This window comes from Meleagris gallopavo, chromosome 1, assembly GCF_905368555.1.
Source record: "Meleagris gallopavo chromosome 1, MGAL_WU_HG_1.1, whole genome shotgun sequence".
Lineage (NCBI taxonomy): Eukaryota > Metazoa > Chordata > Aves > Galliformes > Phasianidae > Meleagris > Meleagris gallopavo.
In genome coordinates, this window is record NC_139404.1 from 22090638 (window position 1) to 22098191 (window position 7554).

Here is a 7554-nt window from a genome sequence, read left to right on the forward strand (position 1 = left end):
ATTGATCAGTATGAATTTCTGCAGACCAATCACTGTAAAATTTTAGCTAGAGAAAGTCCTGAGGGTATTCAGAAAACATTTAATTTAATTCAGGAAGAAAATAATGTTTGAAACCGGCTGTCAAGTAGCAGTTGTGTCTGTCACCATCACTTTTGTGTGTGTTTAATACATTAAATGTACAACTGCACAGAAGAAAATGACAGCTCAGAAGTGAAAGATATACAGAACAACAAGTAGACTTAGATATCCAAGCCATCTATCTCCCTTTTCTGATGAAATTTTACCGTTTTGAATTTGTATTCCAAGACAGGAATACAAGGCAGTTATATGGATAAAGATGCACTCTAGTTGTTTGATTTAATATTTCAATGTTGAATTTCTTCATATATGTACATTTTTCAGCAACGAGGAGACACATTACAATGTAGAGAATGCTACCGAGGAGAGACCAAGGGGAATAAAGAGGAGAGCAGCAGCAATCAACACAAAGCTAAGACATCTGGTGGAGGCAGAACAAGTGTGTTAAAAGACAAAGCATACATTTATCAGCTACTTCAAATGTACGCAGGTGGCTGACATTCCATGAATGTCCTGGCAGACCATCAGTTGGCTAGTTGCTCAGAGATACTTCATAAGAAACAGGTGTATGCTTCAAAATTGCTTGAAGTTAATTCCTCATGACAGAGATACGGGGTTCCACATATAAGTTTAAATAGTTATGACCAGAGAGAGTGGGAATATCAGTGCAACAACTTGTAAGCTCTGGTGTTGGTGGGAGTGGCAGTTGGAGGTATAGGACTTGGGGTCAGATGGAGCAGATACATTAGCAAAGGGATGGACTGTGCAGAAAGCAGGTTGTTCCTGGCATCTCATTCTGCCTGTACTTTTCTCTTTTTATGGTGATACAAGTTATGCAAAAAGATGCTGATGTAGTTAATCCAAAGTGATCAATTTATGCTTTTCCCCATGGTATGTTGCTATGGGCATAAATAACTGTGACTTTCAGGAATGTGGAGACTCACAGCTGCAGGTACAGGAAAAAAAAAGAATGTCAAATGAAACTAGGTGTCTTGGGGATGCACATAGCTTTAGACTTCGCAATGCTCTCAAACAGATTTTCAAGCTGTATGTTTATCAGTCTGTTTAACTGTATTTTGAAAATTTGCTAATAGATTAGTCTAAAGCAAATGGCCCTGGATCTGTAGCAGCTGTTTCCATTCTCTAAGGAAGCCTTCTCGTCCTCAAGTCCAATCTTTAAAGGCTTTTTGGCAATTGTAACATTAAAAAAAGAAAGTCTTGCCCCAAGTTTCAAGCAGGAACAGAAAGAGGAATTGCTGGTTTGATCAATCTTATGCCGTGTGAGCTTCCCATACTTAATTTTTACCCATCAGATCAAAGACTAAGTTCTTTCCGTCTGCACTGAACTTCTTTAATTTCTTAGAAAAAAAGAAGCAGTAGTATCACAGAAGGAGCATGTTGTTAATATTTGAATAGATTTTGTGCCTCATGTAATTACATGAAAAAATAAAATAACGAAAATTCTGGCTTTTCATGTAGAGCAAATGACATATCAACTTTTCAGAAGTTTTACCTAGTAAAAAGTGTCTTCTGCATTCCAATATGGAAAAACCTCTGTTTTTAATTGCATGTAAGCAAATACCTTCCTAATTTGTGACTGAAAACGTATTTGTACTGGGACCTGAGGATTCTACAGTTTTACAGAAAACTAAACCATCGAATGCTTCAAAGAGTTTGTAAAACTAATTAATTGAGAGTCTCATACTAATAAAAGATTACTAAGCCTTCCAAATCCAGGTGTCTGTCTGTGGTTCAATTGCTGGACTTCAGGGATATCTAGGGCTACACTTCAGGAAAATATACACAATTAAACACATTTTTATGTAAATGCTAAACACTTCACATACCTCCGTAAAGCCTGTATGTTTAAACTATATGTATGTATTCTCTGTCATAGGAATATTTTTCCAAACAAGGTCTGACATGATATACAGATGTACAGTGTATAAATACACCTGCTCAGTAGAGAGGATGTTCTTGCATACTTGAACTCCTGGCGTTCTGCTGCATGCTCAAACTGCCACAGATTGTGTTTCCAAGGTCAGCTAATCACATTGCACTTAGAAAAAAAAAACCTACACAATAATATTCAACTATGGAGTGCTGGAAAATCCAACATTATGAGAAGAACAACATAACATAACATTTTAAGGAAAGATAGTAATCACTTCCTAATACAAGTTCACTGCCAACTATAGCAGTACCTGATATTAGGGAGCTTAAGACACAGAGATATTGGTGTTTTTTGACCCAAAGACCATTCATACCTAAATGTATATTAAAAGAGAAAGACCAAAAACACACTGGCTATGTGGAAGCCAACTACTATGTACCAAAGCATACTCTTTTCTTTGCAATATACATAATGAGATACAATACCTCACCAGTTCATCACTCAAATAGCTAAATCTGATTTTGCAGTGAAAATGCAATTTAATCTCATCAGGTTCCATAATGCTGAAATACTAAACTTAACAATAGAAACTGATGTGATATGTTTGAAATTAAATTGAACCACTGCAAACAATGGGTTTCTTCAGAGACTGGCCTTGACTGAATCTGTTTTTCCACTTCATTTTGCAAAGAAATCATCAAGTCTAATGGCTTCAAGCAATCTAAGCGATGTGCAGGTTGAATAAAAAAAAGCACAAGCAATGTCACTGGAAAATCACGACACACAAACAAAGAGAAATTACCACATGCTGCACTGAAAGTGTTATCATTTCCCCAGTCCATCTGAGAAACTTCTATCTGAAGCAAGGGAGCCAACTGTCAGCCAGTGAAGTCAGGAGAAAGATTTTGCCTTCCTTAATGTCTGGTAAGAGCTGATGTCTAAAGAAGATCACATGAATGTTAGTGTCTGAGACTGACAAGGAATTTGTTGACTTGAACAGCTAGAGAACAATACATTTGGAAGCTGTTAAGATTGATGGACTCCTACTCTGCAGAGGCAGTGATGAACTGTTTATCTTTACTTCCTCTTATGGACAGCATCTGTTTCCTCCTATGGCTGAAAAAACATCAGCTAAGGGAAAAAACATATTAACTGATGGCAGGGTACATAATCGCCAGAGACCCTCATTGAAATCTCCTAGACATAATTAAGTTGCCACCCCAAGGGCAGCCTCAGACTATCTAGGCTATATAACACTGAACACATGTTTACTTTTGACAAACCAACACCCATGCATTAAGACTCCAGACCTAAGACAATGCCAGATCCAAGGAATCATGAGCTCTCTCTGTTTTTCTGTCTCTCTCTTCTCTTTCCTCTCAGTCTTCTTTTACTCATTTTTCTTTAGTAGCCAATGCGTAAATTTGCCTTAGAGTAGCTGATAAGGAAATAATACCTAAGCTAAGTACCCTTACCCACAGTGCTTAGTAATTGTTGTTAGAAAGTTGCCTGATTTTGCCTCAAAGCAGTTGATTAATTGTTGTTAGAAAGCTCAATAAACTGTCTAGTACTGTTCCTCTAAGTTGTGGTCTGACTCCATCTCAGGAGTGACCTTTGTAGAACAGGGAGTGCCATATTCAGGGGATTCCAAAGATTAATCTTCCTTGCAGCCCATCTAGTGGAACAAGACAGTTAGTGTATGACCACAAAATGTGCATACAAAGGTATAAGACTGAGATCTTTATCAAACATAAGACCCTTCGCACAGCAGAGGCAGCGAAAAGTAGGATGGGATGGAATGGGATGGGGATGGGATGGGATAGAACAGTTCAGCTGGAAGAGACCTACAAATGTCATCAAGTCCAACTGCCTGACCTCTTTAAAGCTAACTAAGGGCATGATCCAAATGCCTCATGAACACAACAGGCATGGGGTATCCTTTCTCTGGGAAGCCTGTTCCAGCATTTGACCACCCTCGAAGGCAAATAATTTTTTCCTGATGTACAGTCTGAACCTCTCCTGGTGCAGCTTTGTGAAATTTTCCCTGCATCTTATGGGTTACCAGGGAGAAGAAACCAGCAACTCCCTTTACATTTTCCCCAGGAAAATTCTCCTCAGGAATTTCCCCTCTGCAGGAAAAGCAGATGAAGCAAATGGAGAAGCTCTCAATCAACAGGAGACAATGCCAGGAGACCTACCTCCTGGGAGCCAGTCTGATGGACACCTGCATTCCAGACTCACCCCACAGTGCCATATCCAAGGAAATAGCACAATGCTTCTTCTCTCAGGAGGCATAAGGAGAATGAGGACTACACATGTTGGCAGTGTCTAGGTAATAAGTAACACTGATCAAGAGACTCCAGCGACTTTGTGATGAGCATGATTAGAACTGCATTGTCCAAGACTGTAAATCCTTTCTGCATGACTGCTCACTGCGTGCAGAAGAATCAGGCATTCTCTTCTGAATAGTAGAGATTCGTAGAGACTTTCATCCATTTTCCCTCGGTGAAGAGGGATGGTGTAACCTGAGTGTACGTCACTGATATGTATTAGAAACAGGTTTGTTGAAGTTATAAATAACTATTACAAAAAGTTTAAAACAGGACACATCTTGGTCTGAATTTAATCTGTGTTTGTGTACTTCCTGGCAGATACTGTGTGAGACAGGTTTCATCAAAATGAACAGATCTATTTTTCTGTGCCTACAAATAAAAAATAAAAGGTGTGGGGAGAAAATACCCAGAATTGTTTGTTTCTGCTAGAGCTGATCTGCCAGCCAATTTGAAAGCCAGATGGCTGTAAGTTAATTCCAGTACCAACTGTCCAATTCCTAGATGCCTGTTTGACAATATTGTCCTTCTTTATTTGTTTACTTTAGGAATAGCTCTGTAGGGAGGTTTACCATCTCTATCATCCTCACTTAGGGGAAAGCCTATGTGAGCAAAGAAAGGGTTAGGGAAACAGAACTTGGGAGGATTCCCAGGGAAGGCTTTCTCCTAATCCTTCAGGATTATAATGACTTGAGTGGCTTGCTGAAAGCAAAAGCTCTCAATTGCCAAATTGGTCCAGTACTCACATGATAAGGACACCTGAGCCATCCCTGCTAGACAGCAGGTATGTATCCACAGCAGTGCTCTTACTGCATAACTGAGCTTCACTGACATCTCCTTGGCATTCAAAGCCCTCTTGCTCAGTGACATGCTTCAGAGGGCTCATCTCAAAAGCTAATCCTCACCCCGGGCTATCTTGACTTCTGAAAAGGTTCTGGTGGAAATTTCTGTGAACTCCCAGAAACCTACTCAGCACCCCACAGAGGACTCCTGTGGCACCCAGATGGTAGGCTAATGCCATCAGTACTTACAGAATCACAGAATCACAGAATTGTAGGGGTTGGAAGGGACCTCTAGAGATCATCGAGACCAACCCCCCTGCCAAAGCAGGTTCCCTACACCAGGTCGCACAGGTAGGCGTCCAGGTAAGACTTGAATATCTCCAGAGAAGGAGACTCCACAACCTCCCTGGGCAGTGCTCCGTCACCCTCACCATGAAGAAGTTCTTATGCACATTCGTGCGAAACTTCCTGTGCTGCAGCTTATGTCCGTTTCCCCTCGTCCTGTCTCCACGTACCACTGAAAAGAGACTGGCCTCACCACTATGGCCGCCACACCTCAGATATTTATAAACCTGGATCAGGTCCCCTCTCAGTCGTCTTTTCTCAAGGCTAAACAGACCCAGCTCACTCAGCCTTTCTTCATAGGGGAGACGCTCCAGGCCCTTCACCATCTTTGTGGCCCTCCGCTGGACTCTTTCCAAGAGATCCTTGTCTTTTTTGTACTGGGGAGCCCAGAACTGGACACAGTACTCCAGATGAGGCCTGATATATTATACGCTGATGTTTCAAGGCCCACCTTTTAAAAACTTGCCAACACATGAGGAGTTTTAGCAATGGTGACCCAACGAGTTTCTGAAACCTGTTAACCTCTCACAGTATTCTTCTGGGGAAACTGGCTGCCTGTGACCTGGACAGGTATACCCTTCTTTGGGTAAGAAACTGGCTAGAGGGCCGTGCTCAGCGAGTAGTGATTAATGGAGTTCAGTCCAACTGGCGACCCGTTTCAAGTGGTGTCCCCTAGAGGTCGGTACTGGGGCCCATCTTGTTTAATATCTTTATTGATGACCTAGATGAGGGGATTGAGTGCACCCTCAGTAAGTTTGCAGATGACACGAAGTTGGGAGGTGGTGTGGATCTGCCTGAGGGTAGGGAGGCCCTTGAGAAGGATTTAGATAAGCTGGATCGCTGGGTTGAGATGAATGGGATGAGGTTCAACAAGGCCAAGTGTCAGGTCCTGCACTTTGGCCGCAACAACCCCAAACAGCGTTATAGGCTTGGGGATGAGTGGCTGGATGTTTGTGAAAAGGAAAGGGACCTGGGGGTGTTGGTTGATGCTTGGCTGAACAGGAGCTGACAGTCTGCCTAAGTGCCCAAGAAGGCCAACAGCATCCTGGGCTGCATTAGAAATAGTGTGTCCAGCAGGAGCAGGGAGTGCTGTACTCAGCACTGGTGAAATCGCACCTCGAGTATTTTGTTCAGTTTTGGGCCCCTCACTACAAAAAAGACATTGAGGCCCTGGAGCATGTCCAGAGTAGGGCAGCGAAACTGGTGAGGGATCTGGAGCACAAACCTCATGAGAAGCGGCTGAGGGAGCTGGGATTGTTTAGTCTGGAGAAGAGGAGGCTTAGGGGAGACCTCATTGCATTCTACAATTTCCTGAAGGGAGGTTGTGATGAAGAGGGGTTTGGCCTCTTCTCCCAGGCAACAAACAGGACCCGGAAATGGCCACAAGTTGTACCAGAGGAGGTTTAGGTTAGACACGAGGAAAAACTTTTTCTCTCAGAGAGTGGTCAGGCACTGGAATGGCCTGCCCAGAGAGGTCGTGGAGTCGCCGCCCCTGGCAGTGTTCACGTGGCGTCTGGATGAGGAGCCACGAGATATGGTTTAGTTTGTGGTAGCAGTGGTAATGAGAAGACAGTTGGACTAGATGATCTTGCGGGTCGTTTCCAACCTTGTGATTCTATGATTCTATGAACCTACCTGAGCAAATAATCCAAGGGACAGTCAGCAATTCAGCTGACAGAATTTAGAATTTGTCTAATTGATGGTAGATAAAAAATGGGCTCACAAGAGTTTTTTCTTATTTTCCAGAAGTATACTCATAGTTGAAAAGTGAGTAAATGGCAGAAAGGGACTTGACTGATCACACAGACACTCACTCTCCAGGAGATATTTTATCAATCAGAACAGCGGCTGTGAAGGTTCTAGATTTCTCTTTGTGGCTTTACAGCTGATGTTTAACTCATCATTTCAATAGGTAAATCAGGACAATGGTAATGATAATGAAATAATGAGTAATTATTTCCTTCAGTACAGTGAAAAACCATAGATCTGCTACAAAATGCATTTCTACCAGCTGAGAATCTGAGAAATGATATGTGAAGAATACTCCATAAGTCAAACTAAGGGATTTTTACATTTACAAATATAAATAGACTTAAAAAAATATTCAGTTTCCTACCACTTTTAC

General features: G+C 41.8%; 1 long non-coding RNA gene across 4 annotated transcripts in view; it reads left to right on the forward strand.

The window, feature by feature from the left end:
* The window catches only part of LOC104909466 (uncharacterized), a 33164-nt gene extending 31354 nt beyond the window's left edge, over positions 1 to 1810 (forward strand). For all 4 annotated transcript variants that reach the window (XR_014881778.1, XR_792338.3, XR_014881779.1 and 1 more), the window contains one exon: positions 403 to 1810. This is a non-coding gene — a long non-coding RNA (uncharacterized LOC104909466). The remainder of the gene's footprint in view (positions 1 to 402) is intronic.
* The last annotated feature ends 5744 nt before the right edge of the window (positions 1811 to 7554 follow it).